This window comes from Erpetoichthys calabaricus, chromosome 15 (genome assembly GCF_900747795.2).
Source record: "Erpetoichthys calabaricus chromosome 15, fErpCal1.3, whole genome shotgun sequence".
Classification (NCBI taxonomy): Eukaryota; Metazoa; Chordata; class Cladistia; order Polypteriformes; family Polypteridae; genus Erpetoichthys; species Erpetoichthys calabaricus.
Window position 1 is genome coordinate 4,378,501 of NC_041408.2, and position 14,853 is coordinate 4,393,353.

A 14,853-nucleotide genomic window follows, 5' to 3' on the forward strand; every position below is an offset into this window, starting at 1 on the left:
TATTGGTCATAACCTGTTTAATGCTATTAGAAATATTATGAACATAACACATTCCAATGCTGTACTTTTTATATTTATTTAAAAATCTAGTGCAAATACACAAGCATTTTGCAGTGTAAATCTGAAATATACAACAAAAAATTATTAAACGTTTCTACAGCCTTCTTGAAAGTATGTTTTATAACGAGTTCTTATACTTAAAATTAACAGCTGAGAATCAGGGTTACTTACCAGAAATCCTCCGTTATAAAAGTGACCAGACCTGTATAGCCACATCCACTCCACTTGGGAAAGTGTTATTCTTTTTTGGCAGTTGGAAAGCCAATACACTGGAAAGTTCGACCAGAAGAATATCACATCACCAGTATTACTTTCTCTGGCCAAAATATTCCTCTTTCCACATCTGTTACTAATTTGGGTGTTAGAATGGACTCCCAACTTACTTTTGACACCCACATCAAATATCTCTGTAAGTCATCTTTTTACCATCTCAAGAACATCGCCAAACTCCGCCCATTACTCACCCTGGCAGATGCAGAGAAGCTCGTCCATGCCTTTGTCTCTTCCAGGCTGGATTACTGTAATGCACTCCTCATTGGGATTCCTGGCAAGAGTATCCAGAGACTCCGGTATATTCAGAACAGCGCTGCCAGGATCCTGATGAGGGTGCGAAAGTATGATCACATCACCCCAATCCTGAAAACCCTTCACTGGCTCCCTGTTTCATTCAGAATAGAGTACAAGGTCTCCCTTCTTACCCATCAGTGCATTTATGGACATGCCCCTCTTTATCTACAGGAACTCCTTACCCCCCATAACTCCTTACGCTCCCTCCGCTCTGTACTCACTAACACTCTTCAAGTCCCCAGAACTAAGCTCAGCAGCATGGGTGACAGGGCGTTTTCATCGGTGGCGCCGAGGCTGTGGAATGCCCTCCCTGATTACCTGAGAGCCCCACAGTCGACTGAGGCCTTTAAGCGAAACCTAAAAACTCATCTTTTTAGAAAGTCATTTTGTTAAAGTATTTTATAGACTCTTCTGTTCTTTTTTATTTTATTATTCTATTTTTACTCTGTAGCACTTTGGGATTGCTAAAATATAAAGTGCAATATAAATAAAATTTATTATTATTATTATTAAGAATATACAAACGGCCCTCGCACACAGCACACGAACACCCTAAAATATTAGGTTAACTGAAATAGGATTTTTATGTTTATTCTTTCCACCATAACTTACTTTGGTACAAACAATGTTTTTTACTTTGATTGAGATCTGAAACCAAATATTTCAAGCTACAACACTAAATGACTAATCTTAAGTTGCTTGAAAGAGAAAATTTACGTTGAATGAACAATATCAATGTCATTGTAGCTGCTGAACCCAGGGCAGAATATAAAAGTACATAAATCTAAAACTAATTTGGGGTATTCGCAAGAAACATAATAATTTACTTCATGAGATAGAACTATATAATAAAGAGTAGTTGTGTTCAGTATTTGAAATGTTATAATGTGTGCTTCAATTTAAACATTTAAAGTCTATTCGCGATTGTAATAGAAATGTGTCATTTTCACCCTCTGATAGAGGTCCATGGATCTTTCGCAAAAGATCAAACATAACATTATATTCGTAATCACTGACCTTAAAAAAGTCTAAAACGAGACTCTCACATGCTTCTCCTTATCCAGCAGCCTACCACATAGACAGATAGATAGATACTTTATTAATCCCAAGGGGAAATTCACATACTCCAGCAGCAGCATACTGATACAAAAAAACAATATTAAATTAAAGAGTAATAAAAATGCAGGTAAAAACAGACAATAACTTTGTATAATGTTAACGTTTACCCCCCCGGGTGGAACTGAAGAGTCGCATAGTGTAGTGGAGAAACGATCTCCTCAGTCTGTCAGTGGAGCAGGACGGTGACAGCAGTCTGTCACTGAAGCTGCTCCTCTGTCTGGAGATGATCCTGTTCAGTGGATGCCGTGGATTCTCCATGATTGACAGGAGTCTGCTCAGCGCCCGTCGCTCTGCCACGGATGTCAAACTGTCCAGCTCTGTGCCTACAATAGAGTCTGCCTTCCTCACCAGTTTGTCCAGGCGTGAGGCGTCCCTCTTCTTAATGCTGCCTCCCCAGCACACCACTGCGTAGAAGAGGGTGTTAGCCACAACCATCTGATAGAACATCTGCAGCATCTTACTGCAGATGTTGAAGTATGCCAGTCTTCTAAGGAAGTACAGGCGGCTCTGTCATCTCTTGCACAGAGCATCAGTATTGGCAGTCCAGTCCAATTTATCATCCAGCTGCACTCCCAGGTATTTATAGGTCTGTACCCTCTTCACACAGTCTTCTCTGATAATCACGGGGTCCAGGAGGGGCCTGGGTCTCCTAAATTCCACCACAAGTTCTTTGGTTTTGCTGGTGTTCAGGTGTAGGTGGTTTGAGTCGCACCATTTAACAAAGTCCTTGATGAGGTTTCTATACTCCTCCTCCTGCCCACTCCTGATGCAGCCCACTATAGCAGTGGCAGGACTTTGAGTTGTGTTGGAAGTCCGATGTATATAGGCTGAACAGGACCAGAGAAAGTACAGTCCCCTGCGGCGCTCCTGTGTTGCTGACCACAATGTCAGACCTGCAATTCCCGAGACGCACATACTGAGGTCTGTATGTAAGACAGTCCACGATCCATGCCACCAGGTATAATTCTACTCCCATCTCTGTCAGCTTGTCCCTAAGGAGCATAGGTTGGATTGTGTTGAAGGCGCTAGAGAAGTCCAGAAACATAATTCTTACTGCACCACTGCCTCTGTCCAAGTGGGAGAGAGATCGGTGTAGCATGTAGATGATGGCATCCTCCACTCCCACCTTCTCCTGGTATGCGAACTGCAAAGGGTCGAGGGCGTGTTGGACCTGTGGCCTCAGGTGGTGAAGCAGCAGCCTCTCCATGGTCTTCATCACATGTGATGTCAGAGCGACAGGCTGGAAGTCATTCAGCTCACTAGGACGTGATACCTTTGGGACTGGGATGATACAAGATGTTTTCCAAAGCATCAGGACTCTCCCCTGTTCCAGGCTCAGGTTGAAGATGCACTGTAGAGGACTCCCCAGCTCCAGCACACAACATGCACTTCAGAACAGGCCATCCACCTGAACCTAAGCCTGTTCAAGCCCAGCCAACACTTGGATGGGAAACCATCTAAGAAAAACTTGGGTTGCTGTTTGAGGAGATGTTGGCGAGGACAGCAGGGGGCTGCTTACCCTGTGGTCTGAATGTGGATCCCAATGCCCCAGCACAGTGACGGGGACACTGTGCTGTAGAAATGGCACCGTCCTTCGGAAAATCAAGACCCTAACTCTCTGTGGTTATTAAAGATCCCTGGGCATCTTTCAAAAAGAGTTGGGTGTACACCGATGTTCCCATCGATTCTGGCCCCCTAATCAACCCCTGTCTCTACTTACCTAACTATCTCTCTCACCCCTTCACCACCTAATTTCTAATACAGTTTGTGGTGAACATACTGGCTCAACAAGCCATACCACCTGCACTTCACAAGAGATCATCCACCAGAAGTTCAGCATGTTCAGGCTGTAGCGTGCAACTGGGGCCCTTGCCCAGCTGGGGGATCAAGCGTGGCTATAGCGTTACCTCCCCAGGGACGCTAGATGACAACCCCCCTGGGTTGCAGTGGTGCCTTGGACTCCCGTAGGTCTTCATGGGAATTGGAGTTTGGTGCAGCCCTGTTGGGATCCGCAGCCGCCACCAGAGGGTGCTGCAGCAGGAGCTGCTGAGTCCTTATGGGTAGTTCTTCCTCCACACCTGGAAGTGCTGCCAGAAAGGAGTCATCAAGCACCTGCCTTGTAAAAGGAGCCAGCAGCTACTACTCAGGGAGCCAGAGTTGGGAGGAGGAAGATAAAGCTTGACCAGAGGAGTGGAGGAGAAAGGAAGAAAAGAGAAACAGAAGGAAGTGAATTGTGTGTGTGCTGTGCTTGTGCTTAGACTGTGCTGTGCCTGTGGGAAATCAGGGGAAGGCATTTCCCATGAAGTAAAAAAAAGGAAAAATAAATATTGTGTGTGCCTTGAACTTTTGTCCCATGCTTGTCTGTGTCGGGTTCATGAGGCAGTGCCAGCCTGGGAGGTCCACAAGGCCCAGCCAGTACTTGGAAGGGAGACGATCTAGGAAAAGCTTGGGTTGCTGTTAGAAGAGGTGTTGGTGAGGCCAGCAGGGGTACCTACCCTGTGGTCTATGTATTTGGATCCCAGTGCCTCAGTGCAGTGATGGGGACACTGTGCTGTAAAAATAGTGCCGCCCTTTGGATGAGACGCAAAACTGAGGGCCTGACTCTCAGTGGTCATAAAAGACTCCTGGGCATCTCTTAAAAAGAATAGAGTGTACCCCAATGTCCTGGCAAAAATAACCCTCCACAGCCTAGTCAATCTGGCCCCCTAATCATCTCTGGTTGCCTATCTCTGCTTGACCGCCTAACAACTCATGTGGGAAACCTACTGGCACAAAATGGCTGCCGTCACATCATACAGGTGGGTGCTACACATTAGTTAGTGGCGGTTGAAGTGGCACCCCTCTCACTAACAAAAATGCTTTGAGCAGTTTGAAAAGTGCTAAATAAATGTAAAGAATTATTTTAATATTTGCAATTTGTCAACCTTCTGGGAGTAGCCCTTGGAGGGTAAGGACCACCAGTAGAGAAACAAATGAAAAAAATACTATACTGGTGATCAGCCACCTTAAAATAATACTTGCCATGCCTCTTTTTCACAGTTTAGTGAAAAGGAAGTACTTGTATTCAAATGTATTATGGTTTGAAATCTTTTTTATTATCTGTTGTTGATGTTATTTTTGTAAAGAACTTTGGTCCACTTTTGGTTGTTTGAAAAGTGCTATATAACTAAATCTGACTTGACCGTACCACCCAGTTATTTTATATTAATTCAATTGTTTAATGTACTTTTACCGATAACGTTGATTCTTCTTTACGTGTTTCTTTTTGGGGCCACAGTGATAAAGTGGCTAGTAACACTGCTGCAGAGTATCAGGCATGCCCCCTCGGAGACATTTGTCTTCCTGACGTGTCTTTCCAGCTGCGCCATCTCAGAAAAAGAAGCTGTGCTGGGGTGATGATATGCAAAGCAACACCCTGTCATGTCTGACTGTCTGCACTTTTATGACTTGAGACAAGATTAGGCAAAACTGACATGAGATATATTAAAATGAAAAACAATTAAGTTCATTCAGAATCTATGATTGTAACAAACATACTACAGAAAACAGGAAGAAAGTCACCGACAAATCAGATATATAATCAGGCAAAAAGTCACTGTAAGAATGGGCCGGCCCTTCCTTTCTGTTCACTTTAGTTAGTTAGCCGCTCTTGAAGGTCTCGATTGACCGGAGCTCTGCTGCCAACCCTACCTTTACCTGCTCTTTGCACACGGCCCTTTCCACTTGTGTCTGCCTGTTGCTACGCAACACAAGTTATGCAACAGTCACATGGTGTGAGGTTAGGGAAAATAAAAAAGGGGGCCCTTGCATTGTTTGAGCATCGTGTTAATTTGCCTAAGTTGCGACAGTTGCCATTGCCAGCTCCCCTTGTGTCTTAAATGTTCTTGTTTTGCATTTCATATTCTAGCGGGTTTTTGAACTTTGGATCACACTGTTTGTCTTGGGCCTTTTGTCCTGGTTTTGCTTAACAGTTTATAACCCTTTGCCTTTTTTTGGAGTCTTAGTGTAATTTCCCTTTGGGTTTTGTTTCAACATGTTATGCCTACTATTGGCCTTCAAACAGGTTGTAACTGATCCACAAGGATAGTTGAATTATCGAGACAAGTTCTATAATTTTGTGCTCAGATGTCTGGCCTTGAGCTCATCTCCCATCAGGTTTGTGTGTACCTTACAAAATGTTGAACAGGTCACATCAGGTCAGGTTCGGAAGCCTGCAACCGCCACACGACAAAACAGCTTGAGATCCTGGTTGGCAACCCCCCAGGCAGACATGCAGTCCAGTCCCACCCTCTGGAAAGGACCCTCTATCTGCCGCAGCCAGGTGTTACTTGGGCATCCCCTTGGCCTCGTCCTCAACAGTGAGGATCTTACAAGCCAGATCACTCTCTGGGAATCACATCACATGGCCATAGTGCCGTAACTGACGCTCCCTCACAGTGCAGGTCATGTGCCTCATTCGGGACTCTGTGAGCAACACAAAGTCAAACCAGCGGGACCCAAGGATTCTCCAAAGAGACAAAGTACCAAAGGAGTCCAGTCTTCATCTCAGGTCACTGGATAGCATCCATGTCTCACAAACAGGGAGCACCAGGACCCTAAAGACTTGGACCTTCGTCCTTTTGCATAGATATCAGGAGTGCCACACACCCCTTCCCAGATAGATAGATAGATACTTTATTAATCCCAAGGGGAAATTCACATACTCCAGCAGCATACTAATAAAGAAAATATTAAATTAAAGAGTGATAACAATGTAGGTATACAGACAGACAATAACTTTGTATAATTTTAACGTTTACCCCCCCCCCCCCCCCCAAGGTGGAATTGAAGAGTCACATAGTGTGATGGAGGAACGATCTCCTCAGTCTGTCTGTGGAGCAGGACGGTGACAACAGTCTGTCACTGAAGCTGCTCCTCTGTCTGGAGATGATCCTGTTCAGTGGATTCTCCATGATTGACAGGAGTCTGCTCAGTGCCCGTCGCTCTGCCACGGATGTCAAACTGTCCAGCTCCGTGCCTACAATAGAGCCTGCCTTCCTCACCAGTTTGTCCAGGCATGAGGCGTCCCTCTTCTTTATGCTGCCTCCCCAGCACACCACAGCGACCTCATGACCCCCCATGCTCTCCCAATCCATCTACTAACTTCATAGGAAGAGTCACCAGAGACGTGAATGTCACTGCCGATGTAAGTAAACCTCTCGACGAGGTCAACACTCTCTACACAGACAGACACACTGCTGATGGCCATGCCCAAGAGGTCATTAAAGGCCTGGCTGTTGGTTTTTATCAGGACACTCAAACTCCTTGCTATCAGAGCCTCCATTGACTACGCAAACAGCATAACAAAACAATGAAATCCAAATGCCCCCCCCCTATCCCCCCCAACTGTGTGAGCTCATGCTCCCAATCTGTCTTGCCCCCATCATGCGATTATTGCGTAAAAACAGATAGAAGAAAGTAATGACAGATTGCAGTTATGAATACTACCAGTGGCTGAGCCTCGGGCTAATCATCTCTCTCTATATAAAATCCAACATCTGTCTGTCGGTCTGTATGTCTGTCCGCTTTTCATGAGAGAACTACTTAACAGATAGATCGGGTTTATTTCTATAATTTGCTTGAACATTCCGGTTGATTTTGTGACTTCTCTCATCGAGATAAGAATCATAGTTCGCTTTCAGGAGCGATATATTCGCACTAACCCGAGACAGAGGCTGCGGACCGAGGTTTGGGGAGCGTGATGTCAGGAGTGGGGAGCTGGGCAGGGCCATCCTCATAGGCCTGTTTCACTACTACACAGGCAGATCCGCGGGGGAAGGCTAGTACACTATATGGCCAAAAATATGTGGACACCCCTCCGAATGATTGAGTTCATGGGTTTCATTGTTAACCTCCTTGGCATTAACACAGAGCATCTCTCAGACTTGGAATTCTATGTAAAAATGGTTAACCCCAAGTGATACTTTGGCTGTCTGATGGATGAATTTGGGTTTGGCAGATGCCAGAAGAATGCTACCTTCTGGACTTCCTAGTGCCAGTGCTATTGTATACACCCTAAATTTTTCCTGTTTCAAAGAAGGCAGGCCCCTCTTCATCATATAATTACAGACCATTGGCACTTAACTTTCACATTATGACAGACAGGTCTCTGGACTATATGAGTCTTCTTGTGGTAGAGAAAAAGATTGAAGTGGAGGATGCAATTACCCATCTTCTCCACAAGACTTATTCTCACCTGCACAAAGGTGGCTGCACTGTGAGGATGATATTTTGTTTGATTTCTCCAGAGTCTTCGGTACAACCCAGCCGTTCCTTTAAAGGGTAAACTCAGACATATGCAGATGGTTGAGCTTGTGGTGTCCTGGATGGTGGACTATCTGTCGGGCAGACCACAGTTTTTGAGACTCAAGGACTGTGTGAGCAACACTGAAGCACCACAAGGAACAGGTCCGTCTTCTTTTCTCTTAACTCATTACACATCGGACTGTAAATACAACAGCAGGTCACGCCATTTGCAAAAATTCTTAGATGATGTGGCACTAATGGGGTGTATTGATTACAAGGGACAGCCGGCAGCCCAACCTAACCAAAATATGGAAGGATGTGGGGAAGGCACTGCCTCCCCCAAAATGCTAGATGGCAGGTGCCCTGGTTTACAGCAGTGCCCTGGATTCCCACAGGGCACCATGGGACTTGGAGTTCAATATCTCAGCCCTGTTGGGTACGGTGGGTGCCGCCAGGGTGTCCTGTGGAAGAGACATGGGGCATGATGTTTCCGCCAAACCCAGAGCAGAAGCACTTCCGGGCTGGCTAACATAAAAAGACTGGACCGACCTCACAGAAATGAGCCAGAGTTGGGTGGAAGGTAGATGAAGCTTATGGGAGGAGCGGAGGAGAAAAGACAGAGAAAGAAGATTAACTGTGTGTGCTGTTATTATTATGGCAGTGGTTGTGGGAAACACTTTGTGAAGAGTTTTCTTAAAATAAAAAGTTCTTTGTGCTTTTATCTTGTGCCGGGTGTCTGTTGTGTTGGGTTTGAGGAGCAAGAGTGCCTTCTAGTGTCCACATGATATGGGGTAGGAGACAGAGGAGAGGAGTCCAGTGGAGAACTTAGCTTCTTGGTTGTTTGCGACTTAAAATCTGCTTAACTGAAGAACTGCTTTTTGACTTTTGCCACACCAAACAGGCTGTACACCTGCTCACTATTTAGGGAGTGGATGTGGAGGAGATGCATTGCTACAAGAACTTGAGGTGAAGATCAGTGACAGGATGGACTGGTTTAGTAACATAGTGAAACTATATAAGATTTGGCAGAGCAGACTCTTGGAACTTAGAAGTCTGCATTCCTTTAATGTGGGTAATGACATTCTTCACATCTTATACAACTCGGTGGTGGTCAGTGTGATTTTCTATGCTGTGGTGTGCTGGGCTGGCAACACCACGTCAAGAGAGGCCCACTGAATCAACAAGCTGATTAACATCAGAACATCAGCATAATGGCTTACAGTGAATGGGACTGCCGAGTGAGCAGTTTACTTTCTTTTTAATCATTCTGGGGTGTGTTCAGACCACTGTGTGTGAGTATCTATCTATCTATCTATCTATCTATCTATCTATCTATCTATCTATCTATCTATCTATCTATCTATCTATCTATCTATCTATCTATCTATCTATCTATCTAGTTTATATACTGTATAACCATCTAGAGATTCATATATATGGATTAAATACATACATACAGTTAGGTCCATAAATATTTGGACAGAGACAACGTTTTTCTAATTTTGGTTCTGTACGTTACCATGATGAATTTTAAATGAAACAACTCCGATGCAGTTGAAGTGCAGACTTTCAGCTTTAATTCAGTGGGGTGAACAAAACGATTGCATAAAAATGTGAGGCCACTAAAGCATTTTTTGAACACAATCCCTTCATTTCAGGGGCTCAGAAGTAATTGGACAAATGAAATAACTAGGGTCAACCCTACTGAACATGAACTGGCATGCCAAATGTGAGCCAGGTCTTCTCTTCCAACATCAGTAACCAAACTCACAAATGCTCTTTTGACTAAAGGGGCACGCATTCCCACAAACACAATCCAAAATCGTGTACAAAGCAGATTGTTGACTGTTTTGGGGATCAACTCCATTTTACTGCTTTTGGTTTTGGAATGGGACGTCTAACAAACTCATATGGGTGTGTGATGGTCAGGTGTTCACAAAGCTTTGGCAATCTAAAATACCAGGAAACAATAAGAGACTTAAAAGGCAATACAGTCTTTAGATAAATAGATTAATAGATAGATGGAAAAGGCACTCATTTGTCTTTTAGAGGAAATGAAGACTATACTGAAGCTGAAGAAAAATATAAATATTATAACAAATAACAACTAGCCCCAAACACAAGAATTTGTAGGTTAAATAATGATAGCTTTTGCTGTCTTATAATAGGCTTATAGATGATGGATCAGATTGTGGTCAGACATGTCCAGTTGTGCCTCTAGTTCCCATCTAGATTGTCCACGCTCCATCCAAATAAATACATTGAACTAAAGCAATTAAAAAAGAGGGTGCTTGATTTTACAAGAAAACTGAATTAAAATACCCATCATGACAAACTCTAAAGTGGAAACTAAATGTATTATTAAAAGACCACTAGATGGCACTGTTTCACTGTAAAACTATACAACAACAATAAACTCTCCATTTATTTGCTAGATAGATAGATAGATAGATAGCATAGTTGGCAAGATTAGATAGATAGATAGATAGATAGATAGATAGATAGATAGATAGATAGATAGATAGATAGATAGATAGATAGATAGATAGATAGATACTTTATTAATCCCAAGAGGAATGCTAAACCCACTTTTTCCAAGTATCCGTCTCTTCAAGCTGAAGGCGCCACCCTGGAGTTCCAAGTGGGCACCAGTAGAGTCTAGCTGCAGACCTCTATAGCTGGTTACACTATGGTTAAGATTAGAGTTGTGCGAGGGCTACTTGACTCAAAATATCATTGTGTTTACGTGCAGTTTAATAACCTGGTTATTCACGGAAACCCATTTTCTAAACTGCCATGGAAACGCTAATTCTTGTTAGAGAAACTGGGATATTGGTCTCTGAGAAAGCGGGTTAACACACATAGACGTCTCTACCTGGTTATGTGGCCATGTAAACACTTAACCAGGTTACTCTTAAAGATTTTTGTAGTCTGCGCAGGTCTGTTGCATTCTGTTAGCTTACAAATGTATTAGCTTCACACACACTTCAAGCAGCCAAGTGCATTCCAATGAATCACAAAGGACTGTGGGTTGTCTCTGCCTTTATAGGGCTGAGGGCAGACCCTTACAGTGATGGGCAGGTAGCCCTGCCTCTTGGGGAACTACCCACAAAAGACATGGTACATATGGCAAGATACTTAAACATAAGGAAAGTATACATAATCAATAATGTTAATATAGAAAAATGAACTGAAATCAACAAGACAGGCATAAAAATGGCACTTGAACCCCAGAACCCCAGTAAGAATCTTTACTGAAATACAACATAACCGGATTACTCGCCTTATCTGGGTTTTGTATGTGCATTGAAATGTAATCCTCCGTCAAGTAAACTCCATCTACCTGTGGCTCCATGGTGGAGGCTCCAGGCTGCAGAGATACCAGACACAGTTAACCCCCCACCATAGCAGGCTGTATAAGGTGGGATTCCAGCAGTTTTGTTTGGACTGGGCCTCACCTCAGCCATGTTGCTGCACTTAAACCTTTTTGCTGTTTTCTTACCTTGAATAGCTGGAGTGTCTGAAATGGGCATTATACTCTCTTTAGAGAACATTAGACAATTTTTTATTAAGAATGGGCCATTCTTCTTCTTCTTTTGGCTGCTCCCGTTAGGGGTCACCACAGCAGATCATCTTCTTCCATATCTTCCTGTCCTCGTCATCTTGCTCTGTCACACCAATCATCTGCATGTCCTCTCTCACCACATCCCTAAACCTCCTCTTAGTCCTTCCTCTTCTCCTCTTACCTGGCAGCTCTATCCTTAGGACCCTTCTCCCAATATACCCCTCATCTCTCCTCCTCACATGTCCAAACCAACGCCATCTCGCCTCTCTGACTTTGTCTCCCAACCGTTCCACCTGAGCTGACCCTCTGATGTCCTCATTTCTAATCCTGTCCATCCTCGTCACACCCAATGCAAATCTTCACATCTTTAACTCTGCCACCTCCAGCTCTGTCTCCTGTGCCACCATCTCCAGCCCATATAACATAGCTGGTCTCACTACTGTCCTGTAGACCTTCCCTTTCACTCTTGCTGATATCCGTCTGTCACAAATCACTCCTGTCACTCTTCTCCAGCCATTCCACCCTGCCTGCACTCTCTTTTTCACCTTTTCTTCCACAATCCCCATTACTCTGTACTGTTGATCCCAAGTATTTAAACTCATCCACCTTCGCTAACTCTACTCCCTGCATCCTCACCATTCCACTGACCTCCCTCTCATTCACACACATGTATTCTGTCTTGGTGGTCCTACTGACCTTCATTCCTCTCTTCTCCTCTCACATCTCCACCTCTCCAGTGTCTCCTCAACCTGCTTCCTACTCTCATCACAGATCACAGTGTCATCAGCAAGCATCACAGTCCACGGGGACTCCTGTCTATTCTCGTCTGTTAACTTGTTCATCATTTAACTCATTTAATTCACCAATCCCATTCATCTCGTTTCTCCAAAATAATATCAAATATTTTTTTGAATGTGTCTAAAGTACTAAACTCTTCCACGCTACTTAGTCACATCTTCCATGTGTCTGTGGTTCATTCTGTTCATTGTTTCGGTCGTTTTAGTTTTGTAATCCAGGGTTGGCATTTTTTCTTGGTTAAGCCTCTGCATTATTATTATTATTATTATTATTATTATTACAGTATTATCCATCCATTCATCCATTATCCAACCCGCTATATACTAACTACAGGGTCACGGGGGTCTGCTGGAGCCAATCCCAGCCAACACAGGGCGCAAGGCAGGAAACAAACCCTGGGCAGGGCGCCAGCCCACCGCAAATTAATTATTATTATTATTATTATTATTATTATTATTATCCACTTATGTGTTTGATGTTTTGAAGTTTATTTTGAAGTTATCCTGCCTGTTTTATCGTCGTTAGCAGTAATTAAATTATAGCGGAGGGTTCGTGCGATGCTTATGTATTGTCTAGCAGGTTATTAGGGCTTCAAGTACAACATCGAGATTTCATTTACATTTACATCATTTAGCAGACGCTCTTATCCAGAGCGACTTACAACAGTGCTTAGTAGTCTACGACTGTTCTTCAGTCTTTAAGGCTAGGATTTCATTCTTGTGATGGGTTTACCTTTTTTAAACGAAGTAATAATGACAGTGGCAAGGCGAACAAGACATCCGTGAAAACGACAATGCGATGAAGTAGTTGCCTTCACAGGAGTTAAGATAATTAACTAAGAAACTGCGCGGCTCCAGTGCTTACGTTATCACGTAGGAACTCTGTATAGCTGTTCTTTAGGGGCGGCATTTTAATGTAACACAGCGGTGTTTCCAAACGGACGGCGGGGCTCGAGAGGTGAGGGTAGAAACAAGCGGGCGTACCGGCTGAAGGGCTAGATAAGTGTAGGGGGTTTTGAAAGGTCGTTTCAAGCAAAACGTCAGTTGTTACGAGCGTATGTATGCCGGGGAGCTCTTCGGCTGCTTAGTGCTCTCGTGAACGTCCAGCCATTTCCAGACGTCGTTCAATCGAGATGTCACTTTTTATTTTAATGACTGCCATGGGGATGAAAAAGACAGCTGCAAAGTCAAAGCCTTTCTGTCCGTATCTATGAATAGCTGGAGGCGGCGGTGGAGAGCGATCCAGATTGGAAGGGTCCTAAAAAGTGCATTCACGGTGTGTACAGTACGTGCACCGATCGCATGATTAAAACCTGGAAAAGGCAAACAAATAACACGTAAATGTACGGACAATTTTTCATACTTGCTAAGTTTATTTCTAGTGGGGTGTCACGGCGGTACCTTGTCTCATCGTTCTTTGGTCCTGGGATCAGCTTTTCATGTTCTTATTATATGGGGCTTTTTCACATCTCTCTGTTATATAGTGCCTTTGGGGCTTTTAATCTGTGCGTATCAATTATACAGTACCTTACATATCCATTATGTAGTTGTTTTATAAGCGTCTATCTTATACTGCCTGTTACAACAATCTGTCTCTATAGGTCATTTCACGTGTATTATTTAGTGCCTTTCACTTCTGTATTATATAGTGGCGTCGATGTTCATCCACTAAAGATTATGTAATGTCTTTCACATCAATAGCAATAGGCTGCTGTGATGTGCGGCCCTCTAATTTATATTCTACTGGGGGCCCCGCCCCCTGTTCGCTTCGCTCGCCCACCCCCCGGGTTTGGTTTACCGAATATACAATTTAAAGAGATTGATATTCTCAAGGGAATTGTTACATATGCATTATTTTCACTTTTACTTTAAAACGTTTGTAAAAACAATATTTGGAATTAACCTTTTCTTCAAGATCGTATTGAATTTTGATTCCGTGTTTTGACAACGCAACGTATATCTATCTACCTGTGAGTGAATATCGTTTCTTTCTCTCTAATAAATAAAACGCCTTTCTCGAATGTTTGTCCATGCTCTTTCTTCTTCGTTTTGTCGTTGAAGTGCCATTTTGAACGTATAAAATTATTGTCCTGATAAAATTTATAAGAGCTAAGAGCACAGGAAGTGTGTCTGACAAAAGCATTCACAGGACTGAGGATAGGTGACCGTGGTCTTGTTTGAAAATAGTTGTAAGTATGGCGTTACTTGAAAGAATCTCATGTTAAAAGTCTCCGTCTCACGGGAGTTCATACTGCGCCAACGTTTTTGGAATCTTTTAATTCTCGCTGGCAGCACGAATTAGACAATCTACAAGTCTCTGACTTAACAGTTAAATCCGAACAATATATTCAATCTCTTTTAGGCTGTTCCATTATTTCACAGAGTAATAATTTAAGTTTGTTTGCGTTAATGTGATCTTTCCTATCCTTTTTTTTGAGACTTTCGAATTTTCATACTTCC

At 43.3% G+C, this 14,853-nt stretch overlaps 1 protein-coding gene across 1 annotated transcript in view; it reads left to right on the forward strand.

Moving 5' to 3' along the window:
- The first annotated feature begins 13,318 nt into the window (after positions 1–13,318).
- LOC114665912 (shieldin complex subunit 1-like) overlaps positions 13,319–14,853 on the forward strand; it is a 109,399-nt gene continuing 107,864 nt past the window's right edge. The window contains exon 1 of the mRNA XM_028820574.2: positions 13,319–13,351. The gene's annotated coding sequence lies outside the window, so the exon portion shown is untranslated. The remainder of the gene's footprint in view (positions 13,352–14,853) is intronic.